Raw genomic sequence first — 13,461 nt, forward strand, 5'->3', positions numbered from 1 at the left:
CTTCAAAATGAGGTTGGCAGGGTTGGGTCAATTGGCAGCAGATGAGACCTGACCTTGTTGACTTTGAAGTGGAAGTAACACGGTTACATGTGGATTGGGCTCTACTATTTTAGAGAGGATTTTTAAGACAGCTGCAAAGGTGCTGCCAGTTTCTGGAAGCCATAGTGCCAATGCTATACGCTGCTCCAGACCACTTGAGCATACTTTTATTTGTATTTATCCTAAAAATATCCACCTGCGAATTACCTGATGAACATGGGAGCGCGTAGTCGCATTACACTTTATAGTGATACTAATGACCTCAGTGACTTTTGTCATGCTCCTCTCTGACTGGAATGTTAAAATGGGGAGTGGCAGTCTTGTGGGAAATACCCATTAGGTCGTGATGCTTTCACTATTTGTAGATTTTAATGATGGGAGTATCGGGCCAGAAGAAGGGTGGCTCGAAAGCTTCCAAAGCTTTCAAACACACTTTTAAAATTCACTCAAGTTTTAAGATATAAATTCACACAGATATTATAATAGCAGCAGAGTAAAGTGCAAGAATACCAGCCTGAGTTGTGATCTCATGCTTGATAATGGCTGCCCATCCTTCTGCTCCACTCGTTCCTGATCAGCACCCGTTTCAAGCACGGGAAGCTAGAAGGATAAGTAAGGGTGCAAACAAAGAAGACAGAGAATAAGAGAGATGAAGGGGCAGAGAAATGAAAATAACGAAGAAAGATATCAGTACAAAATTCAATCAAAACAAGGAAACACTCCGGGCAGTGAACCTCAGCGTGACTGGAATAGAGAAAGCGAAAGCAGGGAAAACAAGCATTGGCTGCGCGCGAGGAATAAAACCCGGGAGTTGTGTGTGTGCGCGTGCTAAAAGAAATGTGAGTGGTGCGCGCGAAAGAAGGAGAGGCATAGCTCTACGTGTCGCACGCGCTTCTGCGTGTGACAGCAAGCTGGTGGCCGGCAAAAGTCTGTGAGTAGCACTTTTTAACCTGGTTACTGAATGTCTCGCCGGACAGCGCATGCGCTGGCTCAGGCGAGACCTAAAAAATCACTAGCACCATCCATGAGAAATGGTTCTCTGTAGGTGAGGAAAGAATTTCAAACGCATGATAATACTAGGATTTCTGGAAAAGTTCACAGAGAGGAGAGGGAAAAACTGTTTTTTACTTATTATGTGATATGGTTAGGAATACCCGCAGCACTGAGAAGTGACCAGTTAAGCCTGAGACAACAGACAAGGCAGCGTGAGTAACACTTGATACATGGGAGCTTGAAAAAATTGTGTTAGAAACTTTAAAAAATACAGAATTGCACAATTCTCGTGGCTCCAGTTGTAGCTGAATATAAATACCAGTATACTGAGGGTTGTAGCGGGACGGCACAGCAGTCAAGTTTGCTCACATCATGAGATACAGTTATCCAAATTTGCCTTGTTATCTAGGTGTTGAAGTACTTTAAAGTTCTGTGGTTCATCCACATTTTAAAAAGGCATAGACCTGAAATTCCCAACAGGCAAAGCGATGTTGGTTAAAAGCCACAGCTGGCTGAATAGCATATGATCTGGCAGCTTTGGAAAGGGCTGGCCAGCAGTAGACATCTCACGAATACATGTTCCTCCTCTAGAGTAATGAACACATTGTACATTTTTGAGTGGCGGGACTTCTCAGTTGGCTAATTGATAAAATGCATGCTAACTTTAAAATAGTAAAAAACACACACAAGACTTGGCAAACTGATGGGTTACACTTACGATCTCCAAATCAGATAAACTGAAACACAAATCTTACACACCACAGGCCAGCCACCAGCTTGGCAGGGACAAATGTTTTTTTATATTGTTTAATCTGCAGGAAAACATAGTGAAGAGTTTCAAGATTTCCACTGGCACCAGCTCATTAACGCAATGCTATTAATGTTGGCAGCCAACACAACTAAGCATGCTGGGAATAATAGGCCCAAACCTTGAAAGGTAAGTGGAACTTAACGCCTCCATATGGTAATAAAAATACTGTTAAAGATCCGGGATTGCCCATGAACAAAAGTAATGACGTTGTCATGCCCATCCCCAAATGGCAGCCAGTTATGTGCAGGATACATCCAGTGTTCTGAGAAAACCAACATGTGAAGCCTGCATTTTTTTAAACTATGGCCGGGTGGAGAGCGCTTTAAAAACCAATTTTACCACACAGTCTGCTCAAGGGAGGACTATGCAATTGCTTTGTTCGATAACCTGCTATCATTTTATCATGGCAATTTGGACTATGTGGCTTCCCAGGGGTTGCACAATACATGCTTCAGCCCCTGGTAGGCCTCTTGGGTACCTTTGCCCTTGGTACCTGAGGTACCATATACTAAGGACTCAAAAGGGTACCACAGTAACCAAACTGGAGTGCACCTAAAGTACATGCAATCATTTTAGAGTGGAGGCAGCTAGGCTGGATCCTGATTAGCAGGACCCCCGCCAGACTAAAGTTGAGAAACAGTGAAACACCAGCAAAAAAGTGGGGGTAACCATAGCAGGCAGATCCTACTCTCCTACACCCCCCACCCCCCAACGCAGGTACATTAAACTAACCTTGACCAGTTGAGTCTTGTTGTTCTAAGTGGAAATATCTGGAGAGTCCATCTGCATTGGCATGGTCACTTCCAGGTCTATGTTCCACTGTATAGTCCATTCCCTGTTGAGAAATGGACCACCTCAAAAGTTTGGGGTTTTCACCCTTCATCTGTTTTAGCCATAACAGGGGCTTATGGTCAGTCTGAACAGTGAAGTGAGTGCCAAACAAGTATGGCCTCAGCTTCTTCAGAGCCCAAACTACAGCAAAGGCCTCCCTCTCAATATCTGACCAACGTTTCTCTCTAGGGGTCAGCCTTCTGCTAATAAAAGCTACTGGCTGGTCCTGACCTTCATCAGTCAATTTTGACAGCACAGCCCCTAACCCCAACTCAGATGCATCTGTTTGGACAATTACCTCTCTGGAATAGGTAGGACTTTTCAGAATTGGTGCAGTGCACATGGCCTGCTTCAGGTCATCAAATGCCTTTTGACAGCTGACTGTCCACTGAACTTTCTTAGGCATCCTTTTAGAAGTTAAGTCATTCAGGGGTGTCACAATGAAGCCATACCTCTTGACAAATATTCTGTAGTACCCAGTCAGGCCCAAGAAAGCTCTGACCAGAGTCTGGGTAGTTGGAGCAACCCAGTACATGATTGTCTGGATTTTGCTCTGCAATGGTTGAACCTGCCCTCCACCTGCAAGTTGGCCCAAGTACACAACCTGACTCTGCCCTATCTGGCACTTAGTAGCCTTGATAGTTAGGCCTGCCTTCTGCAGGGCCTCAAAAACATTTCGCAGGTGGACCAGGTGATCTTCCAAGGTGGAGCTAAAGACAGCAATATCATCTAGATATGCTGCACTATATTCTTTCCGAAATCACATTTTTTAACAATACCAGCCAGTGTTTATTAAATTGTTTTTTCTATCACCAGGCCAGGTATTTTTTAACATCACTTATCTATATCACCCCTGACCCTACTGACACTCACTCCAAATCACTCACATAGCACTTACATTCAAAAGGTGCTCCAGCGTAGTCGCTTGTCGCAGCACTGCCCCGTCCGGCAGCTGGGCGGGAAGACCCTGATGATGAAGCATGACACCAAGGGCCCTTTTGGTGTGTGAGGGGTATTTTAACACTTTTGGTGTATTCCAACAACAACAGGATATACACTGACATTACCTGAGGTGGACCTTGTTGATTAATAAGAGTTAAGTTTCTATGGTCATAAGACCTTTCCCTACCACTAGGAAAGTTGCTGCAACCATGGGACTCTAGTCCCATCTTTTTTCAAGCTCTAGGGACTCCCTTTCTAAGGCTACTCTTTGTCTCCTTATCCTCAGCTGAGCTTCTTCAAGTCTCATCTGATTCTCTCTCTTCTCCTCGGAGGTGTCCCTCCTATGAGAAGAGACAGAGGTCCCTACAGATGTGTCAGAATGGTTAGATTCCTGTGAAGGAGATCTTGGCCTTTTAGGCACACCTCCAACTCTTCCTGGGGGGACAAAGAAGGGACCCACTGGGCCTCCATCTCCAGTAGGAGCTGCATTGTCCAGGTCAAGGTAATTGTCACCTCACTGGTAAGCATCATAGTCTGAATCCTATGGGATTGGACCACTGGGATCTTCTTCATCTGCTGCTCCCACCCCACTGCCTGCCCTCTCAGGCTCTGAAGCTTTACTAAGGTCGTCTAACAGCAATTCCTCTTAGAGACGTTGGGTGGTGGCACCTTTGCCAGTCTTCAGTTTTCTCGTTGTACACAGAGCCCTTAACTCAGAGAAAGGGAATGTGTCATACTTAGATGTCTGTAACTTACTGACATCTGGCAAGGACACAATAGGTCCTGGCACTGAAGACATAACTAGTGAGGTGTGGTGTGTGCACTACCTACTCTAGTTGTTTACCTACCAAACTCTCTTGAGTTGTAGAAAGGGTGTGCTAAGCCCTTGACACACAACTCTAAGTTCAGTATAACTTACTGTATTTAAGCTTGTATTATATGTACCTCTGGTACCTTTAGTTGTTTTTCAAATGATCAATACTTGAGATTATCTGGTAAAACAATGGCAAGCTGCACACCAATGTGAGAAGTTGGCCTGGCACATGCTGTCCACTATCCTAGTGGGCACCTTGTGCCCGTCCAAACGACCCCTTATTGATGGTAGGTTTAAGACATCCTTATTGAAAGCTATCCTAGTGGTAGCTGTGGAGAGCAGCCTTCAGGCTAAGTCTTGAAGGAATGTACAGCATCTTATTTTACCAGTCTATAATCTCGTGACTGACCAAATGAGAGGAGAACCACACCAGGTATATATATAAAATATATGTATTTATTCTAAAGACATCCCTCTAGTCTCTTTATGAGGCTAGAGGCAAAAGTACCTACGGTAAACTTATTTAGCTCACAGTAAATTAGCACAATATACGTTGAGCCCTAGGGGCGTACCAAACCATATATTAAGTAAGTGGTATAAGAACCACGACTTGCATAGATACAAGGCCTAGAGCCTTCAGAACCACTGGGGTCATCAGGAACCAACCAAGGTAGTGACACAGGGGACCCACGGGGGACGCGTGCAGTGTGTAAACACAGCCACGAATCACCATTAACTTCAATGGGGAAAGTCGTGGTTGGAAAATTACAGATAAATGACACTTAGAAGAGGACTTGGAGCAAACCCCTTTAGAACTAGGGGGTTCTAGGGTCAACACCCACAGGAGCACCAGAGTACTCGAGTTACCTCACCCAGGGAAGCCGGGTGCATAGGTGTCTTTTCGTGTCAGGTTTCGTTGTCGATTTCAATGGAGAGCTGCTGCAAAGTGCTGCTGGCATCCAAGTGGAAAGTGTCCGGAGAGATGCAAGGGTGGATCGGAGATCTGAAGAACCCGAAAGCAGAGGGGACAGAGTCTGGGTCACTATCCAGTGACCAGGAAGGCAATGAGCAGATGCCCACCGATGTCGGGTGATTTCAGGTGAAGAAGGTAAAGCTTGACTCTTCAGCCACGAGGTCCTAGAGCTGTCGACAATGACCAGGAGCTGGATTCGAGCTGCACGGTGTCCAGGTTTCCGGTTCCACGTCACTCGTCAGGCTGCGGGTCTCAGCTTTGCAGGGGACTCGGGTCAGCCTTAGAGAAGTCTGAAAATCCTCTACCTGGGCTGCAGGTACTTTGGAGTCCGGCGGGAACTTTAAAGATGCAGACTGGCAAATGCTTTGTTGGTGCCTGTTTGAACAGGGGAGTCACCCCTTAACCCCAAGGGAGATCCTTCTGTCTTATAGTCAATATAGAAAGTCGAAGTTCCAGAATATATGTTGAAGAGTTTCATCCAGGTGTAATCTGAAGTCCTAAGGACTGGGGTCCTATACTTATACTAAGATAGGGGATTGGACATACTCTGGGGACCCACCTATGGGGGCTCTGGGGAGAGGGGTGGTTACACCTCTTTTCCTTTGTCAGTTTCCCACCAGAGCAGGGGCTGAGCACCCCTGCAACCACTTTGAATTGGGGTATGCACAGGGACACCAAGTGTGCCCCCAGCACTGTCTGAACAGTATTCTCTGAATGCACCCACCGAGCCCCAATACACTAAAGCCTGTCTGGGAGGTGGTTACACCTCCCTGCGACAGAAAACCTATTGTCCAATCCTCCCATACTGGAGTTTTGTCCAGCAGCAGGAGGTCAGACCTGTGTCTGCAGCATCCATTATGTGATGCTAGGGTTCTTTTGAACTATTACTGGTCAGGCCAGTGTGTACATGTCTCTCCCTCTAGAAGGGTGGAATTCTACTCCCGCCACCAAGACTGGCGGGGGGGTGGGTTAGGATTCCAAAGTGTTTGACAGCAAACACGACATGTTTTGATGCAGCCATTCCAAAGTTAGCATTTACCGCAAGGTTATAAATGCACTTAAGAGTATATGGTCTGGCTGTATCACAGAACAGCCTCAGAGAATAGGCTCCGAAAACTGCAGAGGGGTCTTGTTCATGCATGGACACCCTCTCACACAAAACCAAGCACTCTGCCTCCAGGATTATTAAGGCCTGCCATAGTAGTGACTTTTAGGTTGATATGTGTCTGTTATGAAAGGTAGATATAGGTAACCTACATCTTAGTAAGGGGTGCATGCATCACCTTACCCAGGCTACAGTAGCAGACCTGTGGCGTCATTTTGGAAGGCTTCCCAGGGGTGGCACAATACAGGCTTCAGCCCCTGGTAGGCCTCTGGGGTAACTATGCCCTTGGTACCTAAGGTACCATATACTAGGGACTCACAAGTGTACCCCAGTAACCAAACAAGAGTGTACCTAAAGTACATGCAATCATTTTAGAGCGGAAGCAGCTAGGCTGTGGTCCTGATTAGCAGGGCCCCAGCCAGACTAAAGTTGAGAAACAGTGAAACACCAGCAAAAAAGTGGGGGTAACCATAGTAAGCAGATCCTACTCTCCTACAATTTTAAATTATTTTTGTATTGTAGACTTGTTGCCGAAAAAGAGGGGGAATGAAATGCCTCTAATTCACAAATTGAAAGGAGCTTTAATTACATCTCACGGCGAGTGAATTTAGAATGAGGAAGATAGTATGAGGATAGATCAGTGTTCTTCTTCTATATCTATACTATACTATACTACTAATATGATAAAGAGAGAGCCCAAACCTTTGAGGTGGGTAATCTCAGGAACCACAGCACCAATCACAACACCCAATACAGCGTTGGAAAGGGCAGTTGCAGCAGAAGGACATAGGCTATGCAGATGCCCACCATACACATTTAAAAGGTAAAAGAACCGTGCCAGCAAAGTAGTCCCTTGTGGGCGTGTCTGCGTTGTGCTGTGGGCGTGTGCTGGGGGCGTGACAAACGCTGAGGGTGTGTGGTACGTTCCGCCCTTCATGCCATGTCTCATATCATGTGCTGGGGGCGTGGGCGTGTGCGGGGCGCGGGATTACGGAAAAAAATTGAGCGTTGTTCCCAATATTTCATTGTTTTTTCTTCCCAGGTTCTGTACATTCCAGCTCCGGGTGTCCACCCTGCTCCCTTTAAATACCCCTGCACCCCATAATCATAACCCACCCTTACTCCTTAAAATACCCCAACACCCTTAAACACTAACCCATCTTAACCCAATAAATATACCCTGTACCCCAAAACCCAAACCTATCCCTAAATCCTAAAAATACCCCTGTACCCCAAAACCCAAACCTAGCCCCGAACCCTATAAACCCCTGTACCTCAAAACCCAAACCTACCCCTGAACCCTAAAAATACCCCTGTACCCCAAAACCCAAACCTAGCCCTGAACCCTAAAAAACCACTGTACCCCAAACCCAAACCTACCCCTGAACCCTAAAATACCCCTTTACCCCAAAACCCAAACCTAGCCCTAAACCCTTAAAATACCCCTGTACACCAAAACTCAAACCTACCCCTGAACTCTAAAAAAATACCCCTGTACCCCAAAACCCAAACCTAGCCCTGAACCATAAAAATAACCCTGTACCCCAAAACCCAAACCTACCCCTGAACCCTAAAATGCCCCTGTACCCCAAAACCCAAACTTAGCCCTGAACCCTAAAAATACCCCTGTATCCCAAAACCCAAACCTAGCCCCGAACCCTTAAAATACCCCTGTACCCCAAAACCCAAACCTACCCCATAACCCTAAAAATACCCCTATATCCCAAAACCCAAACCTAGCCCTGAACCCTAAAAATACCCTGTACCCCAAAACCCATACCTATCCCTAAACCCTAAAACTACCCCTGTACCCCATAACCCAAAACTATATGTGAACCCTTAAAATACCCAAACACCCCAAAACATATACCTCAGTACCCCAAACCATATACTCCTATACCCATACTTATCTTATCCAAACATTAAAAAAACCCTGCTTTTACCATTCATGCATTTACAACAAATTTAGTTGTAAATATATGCGTGGTAAAGCATATAAAATGTAATGTCACGCCTTATAATGGCATTGCGGAGTCATGGTGCATTCGTAATGAAAGTATGCGGAGTGATGGTATGCGGAAAGAAAGTTGCGGAATAATGGGTGTTTACTTTCCCCCGGTAAGTACATTGGTGGCACGGCAGCCCACATCTTCAGCAACATACTCATATTTTTTCACCACCGATTTGAAAAATGCACAGGTCTCTCTCATTGATGACCAGCACCGACATACACTTTTAGACACAACTCCCGCCACAAGTTCTAGAATTGCTAACTTTAGAGCTGGGGAGCTACGTTCGAATCTCGGCATCAGCTCAACATCCTGCGAATCCAGGCAAATCGCTTTGTCTCCCCGTGCCTACCACAAATGAATGTGTTCTTCTGTAATGTAAATTGTGCTCATGCCATGTTGTCGAGTTCACGCTATATAATATTGCAAGGAAAAATAAAGTAGGGAAACTCGAGTTCACACACTACTGAACGCGCACTCTTAAATGCATCAGCAGTGCACTATGAATCGGAACGTTTCACAGGCCTGTCACAGATAAGAAATGCCATCAAAACGAAATCCTACAAAACAATATACTACTGGCCGGCAGCAATTCATACCCGGACAACGTCGGGACGGGCTGCTAGTATTCAATAAAATGACGGCTTTAAAAATAAATATAAACTAGCAGCCCGTCCCGACGTTGTCCGGGGATGGCCGATGTTCAGTGTTGCCTTTACTTTTTGTTTGCGTAGTAATGTGTGTTTAATTCATCTACAGGTTTTCATTGAGCCACACCTAATTTTGTTTTGCTGTCCTTGTTGAGAGTGTTTCCCCTGTGTGCGAATGTTGTCGTTTCCCAAATGTTGTAATTTGCGCCGCAAGTGCAGCAAGTGTTACAGTGGTCGCTCAGATGTTTTTGCCTGAAATTGCTTGTTTGTGTTTGTGAAAGGGGCTTTCCTTGTTTACGTTTTCGATCCCTTTACTGATGTCTTTTTTTTTGTTTTTATCGGCGCAAGTACTGGCAGTGTTCCACTGATAACGCAGGGTGTTTGAAATTCGGAAGTGTTTGTGTAAGTTTAAAATTTTGTCCGCAGCATACGTAATTATTCTGAGCCTTGTGAGTAAAGTCTCGTTCATGTTCCGTCGATTGGCTTTCTTGTCTAAGAAATGGGCGCCTCTTTTGTTTACGTTCCTCCCCCTGTGACAACGTTGTCGTTTGTCAAATGGTTAAACATTTGTTATATTTTTGTATCGCAACTCTTGTGTGTGTGTTAATCGTTGTGTGTCGTGATTAGTGGGCTGTGCGAAGCAACGCGAATGATAGGCGGCCCTTTTTGTAAGCCTGCCCCCTGTGGCACTGTATTATTATGGAAGGCGCGCCCCTTTTTGGATGTCATCCCACGAAGGCGTTAATATTTGAAGGGTAATGCCGATGATTGCGCGAATGTCGAGGCGAGTGATAGGCGGCCCTTTGCAAATGCGCGGGATGCACATTTAAGTGTGTGCCTTGCACAGTGAAATCATTGAAATCGCATTTGCGCTATGCACATTGAAGTGTGTGGTTAAGTGTGTGCCTTGCACAGTGAAATCATTGAAATCGCATTTGCGCTATGCACATTGAAGTGTGTGGTGAAGTGTGTGCCTTGCACAGTGAAATCAGTGAACTCGTTTGGCATATGTTTATTGTTTGTACTTTGGGCCATGCCCCTGTAAACGCCCACATCTTTTGTTTGACACGCCCCTCTAAACGCCCACATCTTTTCTTTGACACGCCCATGCTAACGCCCACAAGGGACTACTTTCCCACTTTTGGCCTTTTTGCTTTTTTAATGTATATGGTGTCCACATCTGTAGCCTATGTCCTTCTGCTACATCTCCCCTTTCAAATGGTGTATTGGGTGTAGTGATTGGTGCAGTACTTTTTGAGTTTACCTGGCTCAAAGGTTTGTGTTCTCTCTTTATAATAGTAGTATAGATGATGAGCCAATTGAAAGCCTTTGCAGGCCACAAAACAATATATAACAAGGCACAAGGTCATTGGTACCAGGAAAAGTGAACACGGTAACAGAATAACCAGGTCTAGATGAAAGGAGAGGGCTACATGAGTGCCGCCCCCTCCCAACTTATCTCACAATGCCCGTGTGCCTTGGCAAGTATCCACCGTACACTAACAGAACAACAACCTTTGAAATCAGGAAGGTGCTCCGCGTGCTTAGTACACAATGCTTCCTACAATGGAGACTGCGAGATGCCGATCTGCCCATACATTTAAAAACAATTAAATATCTTTTAGTCTTTAGGAAAGCCTTAACTACCTGGCCTTTTAACTTTATTTGTAGGGTTCTGATAGAAGCTGTTATAGTAAGTAGATCTTTAAAGGGTAACTAGACAAAATATCGATTTCAAAATATCGAAATACCAAAATATCGAAGTCAAAATATAGAATGTACAGAATATAGTGGTGGTAAATATCGAATTGAAGGTAAGTAATATAATATCAATTTAGTAATTTTTACCCCTACGATATCCAACGTTTTCCCTACTGTTGCACTCTCTGGAGTGGGAATAGTAATTTTTACCCCTCCTCTATCCAACGCTTTCCCTACTGTTGCACTCACTGGAGTGGGAATAGTAATTTTCACCCCTCCTCTATCCAACGCTTTCCCTACTGTTGCACTCACTGGAGTGGGAACAGTAATGTTTACCGCTACGCTATCCAACGTTTTCCCTACTGTTGCACTCACTGGAGTGGGAATAGTAATTTTACCCCCTACACTATCCAACGCTTTCCCTACTGTTGCACTCACTGGAGTTGGAATAGTAATTTTTATCCGTACGCTATCCAACGCTTTCCCTACTGTTGCACCCTTTGGAGTTGGAATAGTAATTTTTACCCTTACGCTATCCAACGCTTTCCCTAATGTTGCACCCTTTGGAGTGTGAATAGTCATTTTTACCTATCCGCTATCCAACACTTTCCCTACTGTTGCACCCACTGGAGTGGGAACAGTAATTTTTACCCGTACTCTATCCAATGCTTTCCCTACTGTTGCACTCACTGGAGTAGGAATAGTAATTTTTACCCACCCGCTATTCAACGCTTTCCCTACTGTTGCACTCTCTGGAGTGGGAATAGTAATTTTACCCCCTACACTATCCAACACGTTCCCTACTGTTGCACCCTTTGGAGTTGGAATAGTAATTTTTACTCTTACGCTATCCAATGCTTTCCCTAATGTTGCACTCATTGGAGTGGGAATAGTAATTTTTACCTATTTGCTATCTAACACTTTCCCTACTGTTGCACCCTATGGAGTTTGAATAGTAATTTTTAGCCTTATGCTATCCAATATAATTTATAATTATTTATGTATTTTATAATATTTTCATTATGTTACATAATGTTGTGTTTAAATAATTTTTTAAATAATGAAAGTATATTTCATTGTTTTTATGTATTAAATATAAATATTTATTATTATTTATGTAAATATTTTATGAGTGTTGTGAGTGTTGATGTATTTGTAATTTATAGTATTTGTTATTTTTTTAAATTAATTAATAAAATTATAAATATTATAATTAATTAATTATATATTACATATTGTACGTTTAATTTTAATTAAATGTTTAACATTAAATATGTATTATTTAATCATTTTAAACATTCTAAAATATTTTTACATAAGTTTAAATTATATAAAAGTATCATTTACTTTATATTTCTTTTTTTAATAAAATTTAAAAAACGATATATTTACTTACGATATTTTTAACATTGATATTTGTTATGGCAGGGTTTTTGGCTTTATTTAGCAGTGATAATAGATCATTATTCTTGCTCGCATCTAGTATAGGCCTTCTTAGCCTGTGTTGGCCCTTTTAAGCCCTTTTTCCAGACCTAGAAGAGGATAGCTGCTTAATATGCCTTTATTCTTGACTTTAACCTGTCTATTGCCTATTGGCTTTGACATATTAGACATATTGGTATGGTTCATGTAGGTATTCTGACAGAGCTAAGGAGCATTTCACCCCTTTCAGGCCTAAAGCTAGAGAGACTCCATCTTGATGGAAGCAGAGAGGCTTTTTAGGGCGAAGGCAATGTTTTCAGTTAAGGCTGTTGTGCTCGAGGGAAGATCCAGTTAGGACTGCTTCTTATCCGAGAAATGTGTTTTTCTCTTGGGCCCAGACGTAACAAGCAGATGGCCACTGCGGTTGCGTGAAAGCCTGGGAGCTGGCACAGGAATTCGGTAGGAGACAGCCCTCCGGTGGAAATTTCCATGAGGGGAGAGGAATCCATAATAGCGAGCTACAGGAGAGGAGGAGTGGTCAGTTCAGTTTTGGAAGTCATTGCAGCGTGGTGTGCAGTTCAGCGTGGTGCTCAGAACAACTTGGAGCATAGGACTGCTGGGAGCCCAGAACAACTTGGAGCTCCAAATAGCTTGCAGAGAGAGAGAGGATGTCTGCTGGGAGCTGCAGAATAGAGTGCAGTTCTTGAATGGAGAAAGAAGGCAGACGATTGCTGAAGATGAGGAGAGAGAAAAGCAGTGCAGAGAGCATCAAAGAAGGCTGTCAGCTGGAGCAACTGAACCAGAGGCGTGGTGATGTGGTGAAGGAGGGAGAGGCAGAGAGAGAGCCCTAATCCCACCAGAGGCAGAGAGAGAGAGCCCTAATCCCACCAGAGGCAGAGAGAGAAATCTTCCTTCTAATAGGTGAGGTAGTCTGAATTAGTTACATTTACACTCTACACTTAATCTTTTCCCTTTTTAGCGGAGTGTTCCTGTTATGTGTAATCCTTCTCTTTCAAGCGGTGTGTTCTACCTATAGTCTTTGTCAGATCTGTGTTGTACTAATAATAAATGACCCCATTAATTAATGAATTAGTGTGCATGAGTTATTTTATGATAAAGTTATCCTGGCTTCAAGCCAGTTGCTGTTGAGCCACTGATGGATAAGAGGGGG

The sequence above is a fragment of the Lissotriton vulgaris genome, chromosome 5 (assembly GCF_964263255.1).
Source record: "Lissotriton vulgaris chromosome 5, aLisVul1.2, whole genome shotgun sequence".
In the NCBI taxonomy this organism is placed as follows: domain Eukaryota; kingdom Metazoa; phylum Chordata; class Amphibia; order Caudata; family Salamandridae; genus Lissotriton; species Lissotriton vulgaris.